Here is a 15942-nt window from a genome sequence, read left to right on the forward strand (position 1 = left end):
AGGAATTATGAGAGATGAGCCGAGAACATGTGCAAATCAAATGCCTAAATCATCCTGAACAAGGAAGAGCCTGGTCCAAATGAGTATTCCTTGATCATAGGCTGAGGACAGAGGGGGGCAGCCTCAGAAACGAGCAAGAGAACCTCACTCCTCTAGTCACTACTATATAAAGAGACCATCGTGGCTCGGCGGAAACAAATCCGACTAGGAACCATAAGGTTGTGGGTTCCATCCCTGGCCTTGCTCAGGAGGTTTAAGGAACCAGCGTTGCCGTGAGCTGTGGTATAGGTCACAGATGTGACTTGGATCCCATGTTGCTATAGGATAGCATCCCTGTGGTGTAGGCCATTAGCTATAGCTCCAATTCGACCCCTAGCCTGGGAACCTCCATATGTCATGAATGCAGCCCTAAATGGCAAGGAAAAAAAAAAAAAGACCAATCAAGAACTTGGGAGTTTAGGAGTTCCCTTAGTAGCTCAACAGGGTAAGGATCCGGCATTGTCACTGCTGTGGCTCAGTTTACTACTGTGGTGCTGGTTCCATCCCTGGCCCAGGAACTTCCGCACACAGTGGGTACAGCTGAAAAAGAAAAAGAACTTGGGAGTTCAAAGTCCCACCTGTCTCTCAACACAGAAGACTCTCTGGGCTAATATCTCTGAGTCTGAAATTTCATACCGATAAACTGAAAGCATCCAAAGTGCATACAGTACAGCACCAAGAGAGGTGTGTCACAATGGCTTTCCTGGAAAGACTTCAGCAGAAGCAGCAATGGGAACAGGAATCAAGATGTCTGGCAACCCACCGTTTTAAAGTGTCTCCTTCCAATGCAGTGCCTTTTCCTACATAGGGATCATTTCCAACCCAGTCTTACCTCATGGGGCCATTGAAAGAAACATCTACTCAGCATTTGCACATCTACTCAGCATTTACACATCTACGCAGCATTTGCACATACTCCAACAATCCCATGACTTTATATGTCGATGCAACCAGGGCTTATGGACAGGGAGAAAGAACAAAAGTGAGTTGATTTTATAGAACAGGTTTGATATGAATAATGGAGCCTTTTTGCTTTAATCCACCTCATTCCTAAAGAAGATGGGAATAAAGTGGTAGAAAATATCTATCCAAATGCTGTTCAAACATTCCCCAGGCAGGGAATTCCCATTGAGGCTCAGCAGTAGTGATGATTCTGTCTAGTTTTCGTGAGGACGAAGGTTTACCCTGGCCTCACTCAGTGGGTTAAGGATCTGGTGTTGATATGAGTTGCAGTGTAGGTCACAGATGGGGCTCAGACCTGGTGTTGCCGTGGCTGCGGTGTGGACTGGCAGCTGCAGCTCCGATTCAACCCCTAGCCTGGGAACATCTGCACGTGTGGCCCTAAAAAGCCAAAAAAAAAAAAAAAAATTCCATAGGCAGACACAGGAGTAATCCTCTGTGAGCTCTGAATGTAATCCTTGCATGCCAGAACCACAAAACCCTTGCTGATTAGGTGTGTAGCCCTCCTTTTCTCAGTAGAGCTGTTAAGAAACTCCATGGACCTTGGACATGAAAGATCTTAATTCCAAAGAGATGGCATGCGTAACAAAAGGGAAGGCCAAATTTCATGATTATTTCGGAGTTCCCACTGTGGCACAGAGGAAACGAATCCAACCGGTATGCATGAAGATTTGGGTTCCATCTCTGGTCTCACTCAGTGGGTCAGGAATCCAGCATTGCCACGAGCTGCGGTGTAAGTTGCATATATGGCTTGGATCCCACATTGCTGTGGCTGTGTTATAGGCTGGCAGCTATAGCTCAGATTCAGCCCCTAGCCTGGGAACTTCCACATGCCACAGGTGCAGCCCTAAAAAGAAAAAAAAAGGAAAAAAAATTTTTTTTAATTCATGATTATTACTCTTCAGAGGCCCTTTGTTGCTTGTGGAATAGCCAACCACATCAGCCCAGGACAGCAGAGCCCCTGACCTAAAACTGACTCTGAAGAAGGACAGGCAGTAAAAGCCAGTCTGCGCACAAAGGCCCAGCCCCAAACTGCTCCTCCAGGCTGTCCTTCCCAATGCTTTCCAACATCTTTAACAGTCAGGCAAATGTCCCTGATAGGTCCTGAAAACCTAATTCTCCCCCTCTGACCAGAAAAGAAAAAGAAGGCAAAACATAAAGACAGAGAAAGAGGAGGACAAAATGAAAAAAATGGAAGAAATGAACTGAAAAGAAAAAATGTCTTTGGCTTTCCTCCCAAAACCTGAAGTCAACAGTTACAAATTCAACCAGGCATTCAATAATCTACTCTACACCAGGTAGGCCTGGTTTTAGGCTGTGGAGATATAGTTATGGACAAGCCCCTTCTTCATGTCAGAGATGGGGAGATGAGCACGGAAGAAAACACACACACACACACACACACACACGTATGCACATGTACACATGTGAGCATGCGAATTAGTAAAAGAGCCTAAAATGATATGGATTTCTTTTTTCTTCTAATAGCCACACCTGTGGCATACATATGAAAGTTCCTGGGCTAGGGATCAAATCAGAGCTGCAGCTGCAGTCTACACCACAGCCATGGCAACACCAGATCTGAGCCACATCTATGACCTACGCCACAGCTTATGGCAACACCAGATCCTTAACCCACTAAGTTAGGCCAGGGAATCAAACTCGTATCCTCACGTACACTACATCAGGTTCTTAATCCACTGGCCCACAACTGAACTCCAAGATTATTTTTAAAGATATAAAAATGTTATCATGTTTGCCTGGAGACAATTATTAGGATTAGCTAGAATTACATAAACAAAATACAGCCTCTAAACTGTAGACCTGCTTCTTAGGTATTTACATACAAATGAGTGTTTTTGAAGGCCTTGAATCCAAAGGTTTTTCTAAGGTAGTCTACGTTTTTCTATACAAGTCTGCCTAGATCTTTACAATATGTATTTGATGGGTCTGCCTTATCTATGAAACTAAAGTAAACTTCCTCCATGTCTCTGCAACAGTTATCACAAAGTCAACATCAATAAAATCAGACATCTGACCAAGGACAAGGAATAAAGAGTTGTCCTCACCTGAGTACCAGAGGTTGATGCAGAGAAGGCACTTCTCTGAGAAAGTCAGCTGTCCCACCTCCGCTTCTCCAGGTAGTGCTCACAGAGTACATGCCCCTGCCCCCACTCCGCCCACTCCCCACACCCCATCTTTCCGTCCATCAACAAAGCACACATGCTTAGGCGCTTAGGTGGGATGGGGCCTCGGAGAGAAGTGGAACTTGTAACAGACAAAGCAGTGATGGGGAAAACAATACCCGCTAACCTCAGAGGAATGTGGGATCACTTGGAGCGCTCAATGGGATGTTTACAAAGTGCCCTCTAAACTATAAAATCACACAAACAAAACTTACTATAATCACCCTGGAGTAGGGGGGGGAGGATGCCAACAAAATACTGCAAAAGGCCACAGTTCGGTGGAGCTTTCCCTGAGACATGCTGGGTACCCACACTATTATTTCTCTAGCATCTAGAAAACTTCCTGGCCCAATCTCTGTATCTGAAGCAGGATTTTTTTAAACCCAACAAAATTAGAAGATCCATGGATGGTCTTTCAGAGGTTCCTTAGCTTCCTGAAATTACACAGGGAAACAAAAATGTGTGTATCTAAGTTCCTTTTCTGGGGAGAGGGCCATAGCTTTCATGAGAATATAATGAGACACATGACCCAAAAGGTGTCCCACTCCGGCTGTAAAGGGGAGTGTCTAAGGCTGTGTACCGGAGGATTAAGATCACGTGGGAGCTACTATTTCAAGAGTTTCCAAAAGCATCCACTGCCCGGTCCAAACCGGCTGGTCCTTCAGGTCAATTTCATTCCCTTGAGGACTCCCCCCACCCACCCTCAGCCCCTTAACTGAATAATGTAGTAAGCCGCTGCTTGAAAGATATTGTAAATAGCTCCAACGGAGTGTAGTTTGGGGCAGCTTCCAATTAGCCTTCACTTAACGGTCTTTTTTTTTCCTGCCAAGTTTGTGTGGTGAGGATCCAAGACCCCGCCCTCTGCTTGGCTCAGAGTTCAGGGGCAGGGAGGAGTCAAGTTTGTGATCAAGCTGGTAGATGTCAGCTTGAGCGTGTCCAGATGTCCCCACCTGAATGCTGCAGAGGGAAATTAAAAGGTGCTTTGAAAAGAGGTGTGCCTGGCAGTGCCGCAGTGAAGGGAGCTGGTTTCCTGTGAGTTTCCTTCTTTTGTTTCTCTCCCTCTAGCCTAACCCTAACATTTCCCTATGGCCACTTAATCATCCGTGATCATTTTACCCTTTTCTCTGCTTCCTGGATGATTATCTCCCCATTTCATTTGCATCCCAGTGGAGATACATCTAAGCTAAAAACAAAGCTGATGGCCAATTAAAAGGTAAGCACCTTATGTGAAAGGCTGGAACATTTGTACTTCAATATTCATAATTACGTAGCTCTTGAATGACTGAAGAACAATGCATGGCCAGATATGAGGCTAATCAAGCACCTATACTTTGCAATCCAAATCAACCCACGTCTATTTAACTGATTGCTGGGAATTACCTGCTTCCCTATTGCTGGCTGGGAGCCTCAGTACTTCATAAATATTAGAGACGGAAAAGACCACGGAGTTCCTAATGTGTTTATTTCAGTATAATGAATTCTTCAGGCAAGTGATAGGATTACTGAAGCAGAGCTTGGTAAAAACCCTACTGATTTTGGCAGCTCTACTATTCTTCAGGAAGAGCATCGAAATATTACTGAGGAATAGAGCACAGCCATCACTCACTTGGACGTAATTTTTTTAAGGAAGATAGAACTTACCTTTCACTTATTTTTCCAAATCATCAGAGCACCAAAATTGCCCCTGGAGTTGTACAAGGTTAAACAGAGAAAAAGGGGAGAACGTGAGCACTGGAGGAGCTGGTCATCTTGGACAAGATTCAAGTGAACGTCAGCATTCCCCAGAGGAGGTTAGGGGCTGGCGTTGATCATCTATCTCTTGAGTCCCTCCAATGTGAGGATTATTCTCCCAATAGAAAGCTAATTTAGAATCTGTTCTTAGACCTTTAAGGGATGCTTTCAAGGGTTTATTAATACTACTACTAATTTGGGGGTGGGAGGGAGGTGGTAACGGGGTTTTTCAGCCTTGCTCAGAGAGGTAAGACATTGACACTTTACAAACTGAGGCAATGGGAAGGCCAAAGAAATGCTAACACTCACCAAACAATTCTTTTTCTAGACAAGAATCAGGTATTAACATCTCTGCTCCTTGCAAATGCTCTGTCCACTGGGAGGCAGCACAGGCTGTTGGAAAGAGAAATGCACCAGAGCCCAGGGATCCGGGTTCTAGTCCCTGATGTGCCACAGACCTGGGGCATGTGCTGTGGCCAGTAAACAGCATCCCAGATACAAAATTGGGGGGGGGGGGGAGAGAAAAGGAGACAAGAGATGCAGATGGACCTCAGAGGTAAAGCTATCACCTGCCAAAAGGGGATCCATACACACACAGAAGCTTGGGGAATGTGGAAATTGATCTTTTGAAATATAACCGGCTCTCCCCTGATAAGGAAAGACACCACTACTACAGGGATTTAAAATAAACAGAACAGGAGTTCCCGTCGTGGCGCAGTGGTTAACAAATCCGACTAGGAACCATGAGGTTGTGAGTTCGGTCCCTGCCCTTGCTCAGTGGGTTAACGATCTGGCGTTGCCGTGAGCTGTGGTGTAGGTTGCAGACGCGGCTCGGATCCCGAGTTGCTGTGGCTCTGGTGTAGGCCGGTGGCTACAGCTCCGTTTCGACCCCTAGCCTGGGAACCTCCATATGCCCTGGGAGCGGCCCAAGAAATAGCTAAAAAGACAAAAATAAAAAATAAATAAAAAAATTTTAAAAATAAACAGAACAGAGCAAACACACTTTAAAACAGAGTTTTCTAAAGTATATTTCTAAGACTCTTAGTCCAGGGAGAAAGATCCCCAGCTCAAATAAATTCTGAAAAGCAACGTTACTACACCACAGACACCCCTAGGGAAGGGTTCCAACGCACGTGAACATGTTAATTCACATTTTCCCCAAATTACTTGACTGGCAACCTTCTCTCACACACAAAAATTTACAAAAATATTAGCCCTGAGGTTCCCATTATGGCTCAGCGGTAATGATCCCAATTAGTATCCATGAGGATGTGGGCTCCATCCCTGGCCTCGCTCAATGGGTTAAGGATCTGGTGTTGCCGTGAGCTGCAGTGTAGGTCACAGATGCGGCTCAAATCAGGTGTTACTGTGGTTGTGGCTTAGGCTGGCAGCTGCAGCTCTGATTCGGCCCCTAGCCTGGAAATTTCCATGTGTCTCAGATGTGGCCCTAAAAAAACAAAAAGATGATCTATAGATAGACAGACAGACAGATCTTATATATGTGTGTGTGTGTGTGTGTGTGTGTGTGTGTGTGTGTGTGTGTGTGTATAAGCTCCACAGAGCACACTAAGAAATGCTGTGTAAAGCTATTAAAAATGGTAACAATACCTAGCTGCAAACTGGAGAGAGAAGATTCTTGAACCATCAGACACAGTCTTAGGTGACTGGTCAAGTGGTTTGCACTGTTTTATTCACAATCCCCTACTTATTCTCTCAGATCAACAACACTCATTTGTGAGGCAGCTGGCCTCAGCGAAAGGTTAATTCCATGGCCATGAAACTCAGCCCAGCTAACAGACTCATATGGGGGTTGAACCTTGTCATCTCGGCCCCATTAGCTTTAACCAACTGAGCTGACTAGCTCCAGACATTAGCCTTAGGTATAAGCTCCCAGGGAAATAAAAATTTAAAGGCACCAGCACATGGCCTATAGGCTTTAGCATATGAACTTAAGGAACTTTTAAATAATATTTGAGATGAAGGCAGGCTATTTCACCCATAACAGGAAAAGAAACAGTCACGGGGTAATACGATCTGACCTCTGGCACTAGACTCCAGGTGGGTTCATATCCCAGTTCTACCATTTAACAGCTGTATGACCTTGAGAAAATTACTTCACTTATTTGAAACCTGGTCTCAAAATCTGTAAATTAGGATAAATATATTCCATTCCTCAAAGATTATTAGGAGGATTATGTGAAATGATCTATGTCAATGGATTTAGCACTGTGCCTAGCATATGAGCAGTATCCATAAATATGAGTTACTACTAGGACACGTAAAAGGACTAAATGATCTCAGAAAACGCAGCTCCCTCTCAAGTTAGCATCAAGAAAATGCAATTTGGGATTTCTTTTTTTTCCCCCTCCATTTCATAAAGTGTCTTTTCACCCTGTAATTTATCAGAAAATATGCCTCTTAACCCTTCGCTGTGAATTTCAGTGTGTGGGGGGGGAGATGCTTGGTCAGGTGTTTGTCCTTGAGGACAGATTTCTAAGTTAATAAAACCTGAGAAGTTAGAAAATATGATTCAGCTAACTGAAACTCATTTTACTGGTTTACTCCCAGGAATATATGTCTCAAGGGAGATACACCCAAAATAATGCTAAATAATTGCAAGGTATTATTACATGGCCTGGCCTAGGATTTCCTACCAGCAAATGGGTAAACCATCTCCTACCACCCGCCACAGGAGCAGGAGGAAGGAAAAGGTGGGGAGGGGATCCTGAAGGGCAGAGGGACAGGAGGAGGCTTGGAGCATGGACACAGGGGCACAGGGTTGCAGCAGCACACCTCCTGGATGAGGCCCTGGAGGCGACATCAAGGGCCAGCCCAGGCGTGTTCACACACTGAATCAGCCCCAGGTTTGGAGAACAGCCACTGGAAAGTTTACTGGGAGTCACAGAACAGCAGCTCCAGAGGCCAAATATAGAAAGAGATTACGCCAACCTCTCGAGCCCCATCCCAAAGTTCACACGACCATATTCCACAGGACATATCCTGGATCTGTCACCTCGGGAGACCCCCCCCAGTGAGAAGGATTTCCATGGTGTCCACCTGGAAGGCACCTCGGTAACCAAAAACAATAACCCCTGGCCTCCCCAGACTCCTGGCTCTTAACCTCTAAGACCTTTCCAGGCACATCCGGCCCAGGGAAGCCAAATCCCAAAGCCAAGAGGGTGCTGTGGACACTCACACAAGGCCCGCAGGCTCTCCCTCCTGCTCCTTCTTCAACGTCGTTCCTCTGCTCTTGTGACAGGTCATTTGTAACTGTCTTGTGGGTTTTATGTAGTTGCGGTGGGCACAATTAAATGCTGTTTTAACTAACAGAATCCTTGTCCAGAAAACAAAAACCACACCAAAGTCAGTCTGGTTACGTGGCCATGTCTGGCGACGGCTTCACCTCACCACCTCGTCGATCCAATCAATGGTGAAGTGGCTGACTGTTCATAAAGGTGGATAAAAACAAATTGATCACAAAAGGTCAATTCGGTACCTAACATTTAGAAGGCTGGCGTTGGAACACTTGTCATCTGTGGGGAATCAACACCATAGAAAATCAGCAATATGTCACCTTTACAAAGAATCTTTTGCCTGAAAGAAGGAAAAAAATGTACTGTAGAAAAATATTACGTATATCAGTGCAGAGAAAAGATACGGAGGAAAATATGCATCCTTTTTAAACTCCCTGTGGTTCTTTAAAAAAGTATTTCTTTTTTTTTTTTTTTGGTCTTTTTAGGGCCACACCCATGGCATATGGAAGTTCCCAGGCTAGGGGTCGAATTGAAGCTGCAGCTGCCAGCCTACACCACAGCCACAGCAACACGGGCTCCAAGCAGCATCTGCATCCTACACCACAGCTCATGGCAACGTCAGATCCTTAACCCACTGAGCAAAGCCAAGGATCAAACCTGCATCCTCACAAATGCTAGTCAAATTGGTTTCCACTGATCCATGATGGGAACTCCAAAAGAGTATTTCAATCAGAAGTAGAAATGGAAATAAAGTAGTCCCAGGTTAACTCATAGATTGTTAATAAAAAAGGAAATGAGTTTCCAACTCTTTTTATTTTCATACATGGTTACTCCATGAAGAAACTGTACCCATACACTTCCTCTGACGATCTGAGAAATCCATAGATTTGAAGAGTCCTCACTCCCCTAGAATAAAGGGAAAGGTTGAACATGTTTACAGAGTTCAACTGACATGCCCAAGAGTGCCAGCCTAAGCCGCCAGCCGGTCATGCCCCACCAAACCTGTTTATCATGACCATGTGCATTGAATCAAGGCCCAACTTAGACCTACAAAGTGTGTGGGAGTCCACTTGTCTGAGCTGCCTACCTTATGGAAGGAGAAATGAAGGCAGAGCTAGAGACCCTTCATTAGTCCTCTGGCAAAAATCAGTGGTCTAGCTGGGAATGTTGCAAGAGCCAGAAGGCACCTGTCCCCAGACACAGAGAGGAGGAGGAAAGAGGGAGGCGGGTTGGCAACACAAGAGAGAAAGAAAGAGGGAACAGTCAAGGAAGGTGCAGCTCAGGAAAAGGCAGGTGTCTATGCGCTGACCATATCACGTGAGCCTGGCATTCAAAAAGCAGCCCACAGCACTGGGAACTATGTCCAGTCACTTATGATGGAGCATAATAATGTGAGAAAAAAGAATGTATACATGTATGTGTAACTGGGTCACCATGCTGTAGAGTAGAAAAGAAATAAAAAAATTTTAAAAATTAAAAAAAAAAAAAAAGCAGCCAAGCTAGGTCCTGCAAGAACCACTGTCCTCAGGTCTGGATCCCCCACCTTCATCATAAAACACATCGATGTCCTTGGTCAAGTCGCCTCATCACTCCTTACTTCACTCTCCTCCCGCATCCTCTAAATTTGTCTCCATTCTGCTTTCCTGCACTTTCACACATGGGGGAGGCCCAACCACTCAAGGCCCCAGGGCACAGGAAGAACAGAATTATCCCTTGCTTCCTGAGAGGTATGGGCAAGGAACTGTCTCCAGTAGACATCTCACAGACAAATCCTAGGAAGGTTATCCCTCAAGTTGATGGAGTTGACCTCTGGCAAGGTAATGACCACATGCTAGGTCTTGCCAGGTCCTGGGTGCCCCTAGGAGCAGAAGAGAAGACACACCTCATTTACACCACCAGTTAAGTCCAGCATTACCAGCACATGCTCTGGAGTCATCCCACCTCAGACTGAGAGAGTTCAGGCAGATCATAACATGGGGTTTGATTTCTTTGTTTCCTCCCCAAGGCAACCTCACCATAAATGCAGATCAGGCAAAGGAATGTATACGGCTGTTACCAAAAACTACCTGTTTGTTTATTAAGATATGGAGCCTTAACTGTATAACAGGCACTGTGCTCACTGCAGGTGCTAATCTGGGAGAGCTTGGGGCTCCCACCTACACATGGACATAGAGCATGACAAAAGCACAATGACCTACGCACAGCCTACAAGGACTCATGGGAGGATCCGGGGGCATTACTGATGATGGAGCTGCTCCTAGAAGGAAAAGTTTGCCACGTGGTGTGGAAAACGGTGAATGCATACAAGGCAGAAGACACACTTCTGAACTATTCTGAGAAGAGTGACAAGTTCAGGGCAGCTGGAATAAAATGCATCCCCTGGCAGTCCAACATAGCCTTTGGTATAACTATCTAGGTGATGGCTTCAGATGGCTTGCCTATGGATATGGTAACAAAGCATTTAGGGTCAAAAATCAGAACACAAGGCCTGAACCTGAGCCACTTAAACTTTCAGAGTCACATAGAAAGAGAAATTTAGGAAGAGAAAATAGAGTTGTAATCTGTTAAAATATTTCTGGAAGGACTTCTTAAAGGAACTTCTCCTATAGTGCTCCCTATGAGCCAAGGACGATTCTAAGCACTCTGGGTATACTAACTCCTTTCATCTGTGCAATAACTCTGTGCCGGAGATCTGTTTTTCCTCCTACTTAACAGATCAGGAATGGACACAATGAGTTCAACTAACTCATCCAAGGTTAATCAGCCCATTAATAAACAGAGCCAGGACTGGAAAGCCACGTTGGATGGATTCCATCCCCAGTGCTCTTACCACAGTGTTTTACCACCTCCCGTGTGGCACAGGTAGCAAGCTCACCTCCAGAAGGCGAGAGGGACCGGGCAGAGGGGAACAGAGGCAGGAGCCCTGTCACAGTCCCTGTCTCTTCCTGGGCGTAAGGCAGTGCTCCCAGTGAGTACCAGGCAACTTTCCACCACAGAATCTTTTGTACGTGTCAATTCAAAACAAATGGGACAGTTCTGAAAGTTTTAGGATATGGGTGTTGTCCACCAAAAAGCTACAGGCAAGGGCTACAGACCCATCATCAGCTCCCTGTCATCCTACCCTTCTAAGCTCCCAGCTCAGCTGAGCAGCACAGGCTCAAGCCCAGCAAAGGAGCCAGGGCTGCAGCCAGCCTCAAGCTTAGAAGGCAAACCCAGTCACCTGAAATCCCCACCCCCAGCCGCAGCCATATCCCTCTTTGTTTTCTATTGTCACAGCCTACTTGGTCTCGGCAGCAGCTTAATAGCAAAGCATTGGAAATGGGGACAATGGTAACAGATCCCAGCAAAATAGGTGTGAAAGGGGCAGCTGCCAAGCATCCTTCCACAAGAGCACTTCCCAACAGCCAAAGGTTGGCTCTGGCACCCGGAAGTGGAAGGAAGGTCCAAGCACAAAAAAACCTGACTCCTCACTACCAACCCCAGTCGAGACCCACCCCCCCACTCTATCCCCTGCCCCCCAACCTTCTTCCTGATCTAGGAACCCATATATCAGACCCTGCCATGGTTCATTTCAGCAAAAATCAACCAGCATTCTTCTGACCTGGGGCAAAAAATTCCCTCATTGAGATCCTGAAAAATAACATTACATCATGTTGCCCGTGTCAAGTTTATAAATGGGCCAGGGGGAGGCTGGGGTGTAACCTGACACTATCAAAACACTGGCCCTGGGAGAAGAAAGGAGGCCATTGTTGTAGGCTGTCAGCTCTCCTCTGGCTGAAGGTAAAGTGAGATGAGAGGCCAGGCAGAAAGCAGGCCTCACTCTGTATCCCCTAAGAAGTCAGGCGGTCTCTCCCCAAAATGGCTCTGTTCCTGTGTGTCACCCTCCTTTCTGAAGGCAGATGAGCTAAGTCATTTTTACTCCCAGGCCTCAAAGCGAAGAAGCAGTTAGGAATGGACAGAAAGTTCAGGGGCCACTTTTTTTAGAGAGGGAGGGGCGAGCAGGACTCTCTTCTTTTGACAAACAACCAAGTGGGGAAACTGAGCCCCAGTGATCGTGGGTACACAAGAGTAACAATTTTATCTGAAAGACTGAAATAAGAACATGGCCAGAAGTTAAGAAAAAAACAGACCTCGGGAAGAGTCAAGTGAACATGCAATCATAAAGCAAGAAATCTTGAAATCTGAGAAAGAGAAGGAAAGAAAAGAAAAGAAGAGATAAGAAGAGAAGTGAAAAGGAAAACAAAAAAGAAAGAAGAGAAAAGGAAAGAAGAAAAGAGAAAAGAAAAGAAGAAAAGAAAAGAAAAGAAAAGAAAAGAAAAGAAAAAAAAAGAAAAAGCGTCTCCAAAGGAAAGGCTGAGGTTCAGATCAGGAGACAAAAAAATAGTGACAAAAAGAATGTGGGGAGGATTACAGAGCTGGGACAGACACAGAACCAGCCAAAAGACAAAGTGTTGGCACAAAGATTAAAAACATTTTAATGGATAAAAGGAGAAGAAAAAGGATTTATGGTGAGAGAAAGTTCAGAAAATAGAAAGCGAGACAAATGCAAGCCAGCCTGGCTGGAGACAGAATTCTGCTGGTCAAACATTTAATTTGATTTTCTCTTTTCTTTCTTCTCCGTCTCCCAGCTCAGAATGGAAGCACAGGGGAGCATGCAAACGTGCTATCCATGGCAGAAGGCCCAGGAGGGCCGGCCAGCCCATCCCCAGCAAGAGTGTTGCCAGCCCTGCGAGCATCCAGGACAACAACCGTAAGGGCCACAGGTGAACCAGAGAACACGAGGCCAGGGTACCGAACCCATCACTTGGATTTCTCCTGGTTTTCTCCTTCTTTCCACCAAATTATTGCTGATCCTATCATCACTCCAACCAGGAATTTAACCTCTTACAAAAGTTCTCCCCACCCACCCCAGTGCCTCCTGAGCTTAATTCACCAGCAATTAAGAAAGCATATCATCGGGACCACTGGGTTCCTGGTCCTAAACTCTGCTTTTTTGTTAACCCCACCACATTTTCTCTGGAACACAACAGGGACCCCCTCAACTGAAGTGGAATGGTGCCCTGTGGCCCAAGTGCACCGCCCTTCACAAGGGCTTTCCCACAGAGCCCAGCAACCAGCAACCCTGGTTCAAAGAAGAGAAGGGGAGGGGCCCTGGACCACCCTCCAAGCTCAGGGCTTGCATTTCCCTCACAATCCCAGGCCCTCAAGTCTCTTTCAGGCTTTCAGGCAGGGAGACTGTTATTGGCGCCAGAGTGTGATGCATTAAAGCTTGCTGGCTGATGGCAAGCAGAGAACATGGGAGGGGCTGGGGGGGGGGGGAGCCGGGGAGACAGCTGAGGTGGCAGCCACCACTCGCCTCAGTACAGGACCCGATGAAACAAAAGGAGCCACACAGACACAGAAGGTGGCAGCCCTTTTTGACAGAGGGCATCCGTGAACTTGCACCAACCTTGGAGAACAGGCAACCCCCCGTGAGATTTCCTACCCCTAGGAAAATGCCTGTACATTGTCTAACTTCCCCCTCTTCTTTTGCCGTATCCCCCGATTAAATTATGTGTCACATTTCACTGAACGGACACTGAGTGCCGGCTGTGTGCCAGTCGCCAGCTTAGGTACTGGGAACACAGTGTTAAATAAAAAGCAGAATGGTTTCCACCCCAAACCTGTTTGCCTTCCTTTCCTGGGGCCCGAGGCTCTTACCAAACTCACGAGAGAGGATTTAGGGTTTAGGTAAGACATGGTTCATGGTGATTTGCCCAGACTCCAATAGAAGTTGAGAGTCTCAGAGTACCCAGAAAATCGGGGAGCAGGAGGCCTCAAGGACCAAGAGGAGAAAGAGAATTTGGAGGGATGAAGGTCAGTTGAAAGGAGGAAAGGAAGGATGCAGGAACCCCCAAAATGGTGATTTTAGGAATCTGCACATTTTTCTTTTACATTATTATACATGTTCTGCCATGCCTCGACCCCTCAGGGATAACGTCTCTGATTATCAAGAAGAAAGCACTAGTCCAAAAAAAAAAAAGAAAAATTGCCTAGCGTGGTGGGGTTATGGAAAAGGGCCACGTCCAACCAACTCCTGCAATTTTCTGTTTCTTAGAGATTTTGGTCTCTTGCTCTGAACTTCTCACTTTCTCAGAAAAAAAAAAAAAGAAAGAAAGAAAGAAAAAAAAAGTTAGTGCTAAGAAAGGCCTCCTGAAAAGTCTGACGCCTCTGTCCCTTAATTTATTTTCTCATTAATGAGTAAAGGGGGGATTTATTGTCTGAAACAATGTCTGTTTCATATCAACTCTTTTTCCCTGTTTTTTCCCCCAGACAGTGGAGCTCCAAAGAGACCCGGAGCAGATGTTTTCTATTTCAGGAGAGAAAAGTCTCCCCCAATTCCTGAAAGATTCCTGGAATTCTTATACTTAATAAAAATTAGCTACAGGGAAAGAATCATGAATCATGATTTTGGAGTCCATGAAGCCTCTGGGAGCTCATGGCAGGTTCCCCCCTCCTAACCTCCCACCACCCCAAATGCTGCCCATCGCCCACCAGGCTTCATGGGAAAAGCCCTCTGAAAAACGAGGAACCAGGCTCTTCTGGCTGTGCCCACATGCAGCCCTGTATTTCTGATCACAGAAGCCAATCTCTGTGTTATAATCCCAAAAGTTAGAAGAGGGAATCAGACCTGGGGTTTACTCCTGGTTCAGCCTTGGCTTTGGTACTCATTTCAGAAATGCACCACTTCCATTACCTACCTCATCTGTCCAACAGAGTCAGCAGCATCTGACCTCTCACTCTCTTTGGAGTAACACAAATATGAAATGAGATGTAACTGTACACTAATAAATTAAATCCTTACAAAAGTGAACAGTATTTGTATTAAAAGCATTGACATCTGGCATTCTGTTGACAAGGACTTGGGGTTAACTAGTACATTTCTGCACATGCGGGTAGAATTACAACTCTCGAAGGCATATACCTCTCGAAGGTTGCCCATCCCTGATCAGGTCCCTTTACCACTCCCAGTAAAGGCTGTTGCATCCCAAGCCTTTAACCATTCGACATTTATTCAATAAACATTTATTGAGCATCTGGCACAGTACTTGGCACACGCTGGGTGCTCAATAAATGGTTGTTGAATAATGAATGAATGAGTGCCTAATGCAGAGATGAAAAAGACATGGCAGGCTGCCACCAGTCTCTGATCCTGAACCTATATCTGAAATCATTAATGGATTAAGGTGCTCTTCTCTGAAGACCTTGGACCCAGCTCAGAATTCTCAGACTCGGCACACGAAATGAAACCTCTTTGCCATTCTGCACCTAGGCACAGAGATAAAACACATTCTGACCCTGCTTTCATGGAACAAATGAACGAACAGGGGAAAGGCAATAAATTAACAAAGGTAACATAGGATATGTTAAGACAGAAGTACACGAGCCCAGAAGAAGGTCGTGGCATTGAAGGAGGTGGACAAAATGAGTTCTCAAACTTACCTTCCCTTTTAAAACGGTACTCCCGTTGCCTTTGGAATGGAAAAGCAATGAGATCCTGCTGTATAGCACTGGGAACTCTATCTAGTCACTTATGATGGAGCATGACTATGTGAGAAAAAAGAATGTACATATGTATGTGTGAATGGGTCATCTTGCTGTACAGTAGAAAACTAAGAGAACACTATAAGCCCGCTATCATGGAAAAAAATAAAAATCATTTTTAAAAAATGGTACTCCCTCTAGGTTATTCTTCTGCATCCCTGAGAGTCCTTTTTTCATTCCTTCCCCTA

At 45.5% G+C, this 15942-nt stretch overlaps 1 protein-coding gene and 1 long non-coding RNA gene across 6 annotated transcripts in view; both read right to left on the bottom strand.

Moving 5' to 3' along the window:
- PBX1 (PBX homeobox 1) overlaps window positions 1–15942 on the bottom strand; it is a 348477-nt gene that overhangs the window by 288164 nt on the left and 44371 nt on the right. The window lies entirely within an intron of this gene.
- LOC125129390 (uncharacterized) lies at window positions 8944–15724 on the bottom strand. The gene is made up of 2 exons (XR_007135469.1): window positions 15653–15724; window positions 8944–9076 (listed from the first exon to the last, which is right to left on the bottom strand). It is a non-coding gene; the product is annotated as an uncharacterized LOC125129390 (long non-coding RNA).

This window comes from Phacochoerus africanus, chromosome 6 (genome assembly GCF_016906955.1).
Source record: "Phacochoerus africanus isolate WHEZ1 chromosome 6, ROS_Pafr_v1, whole genome shotgun sequence".
Taxonomy (NCBI): domain Eukaryota; kingdom Metazoa; phylum Chordata; class Mammalia; order Artiodactyla; family Suidae; genus Phacochoerus; species Phacochoerus africanus.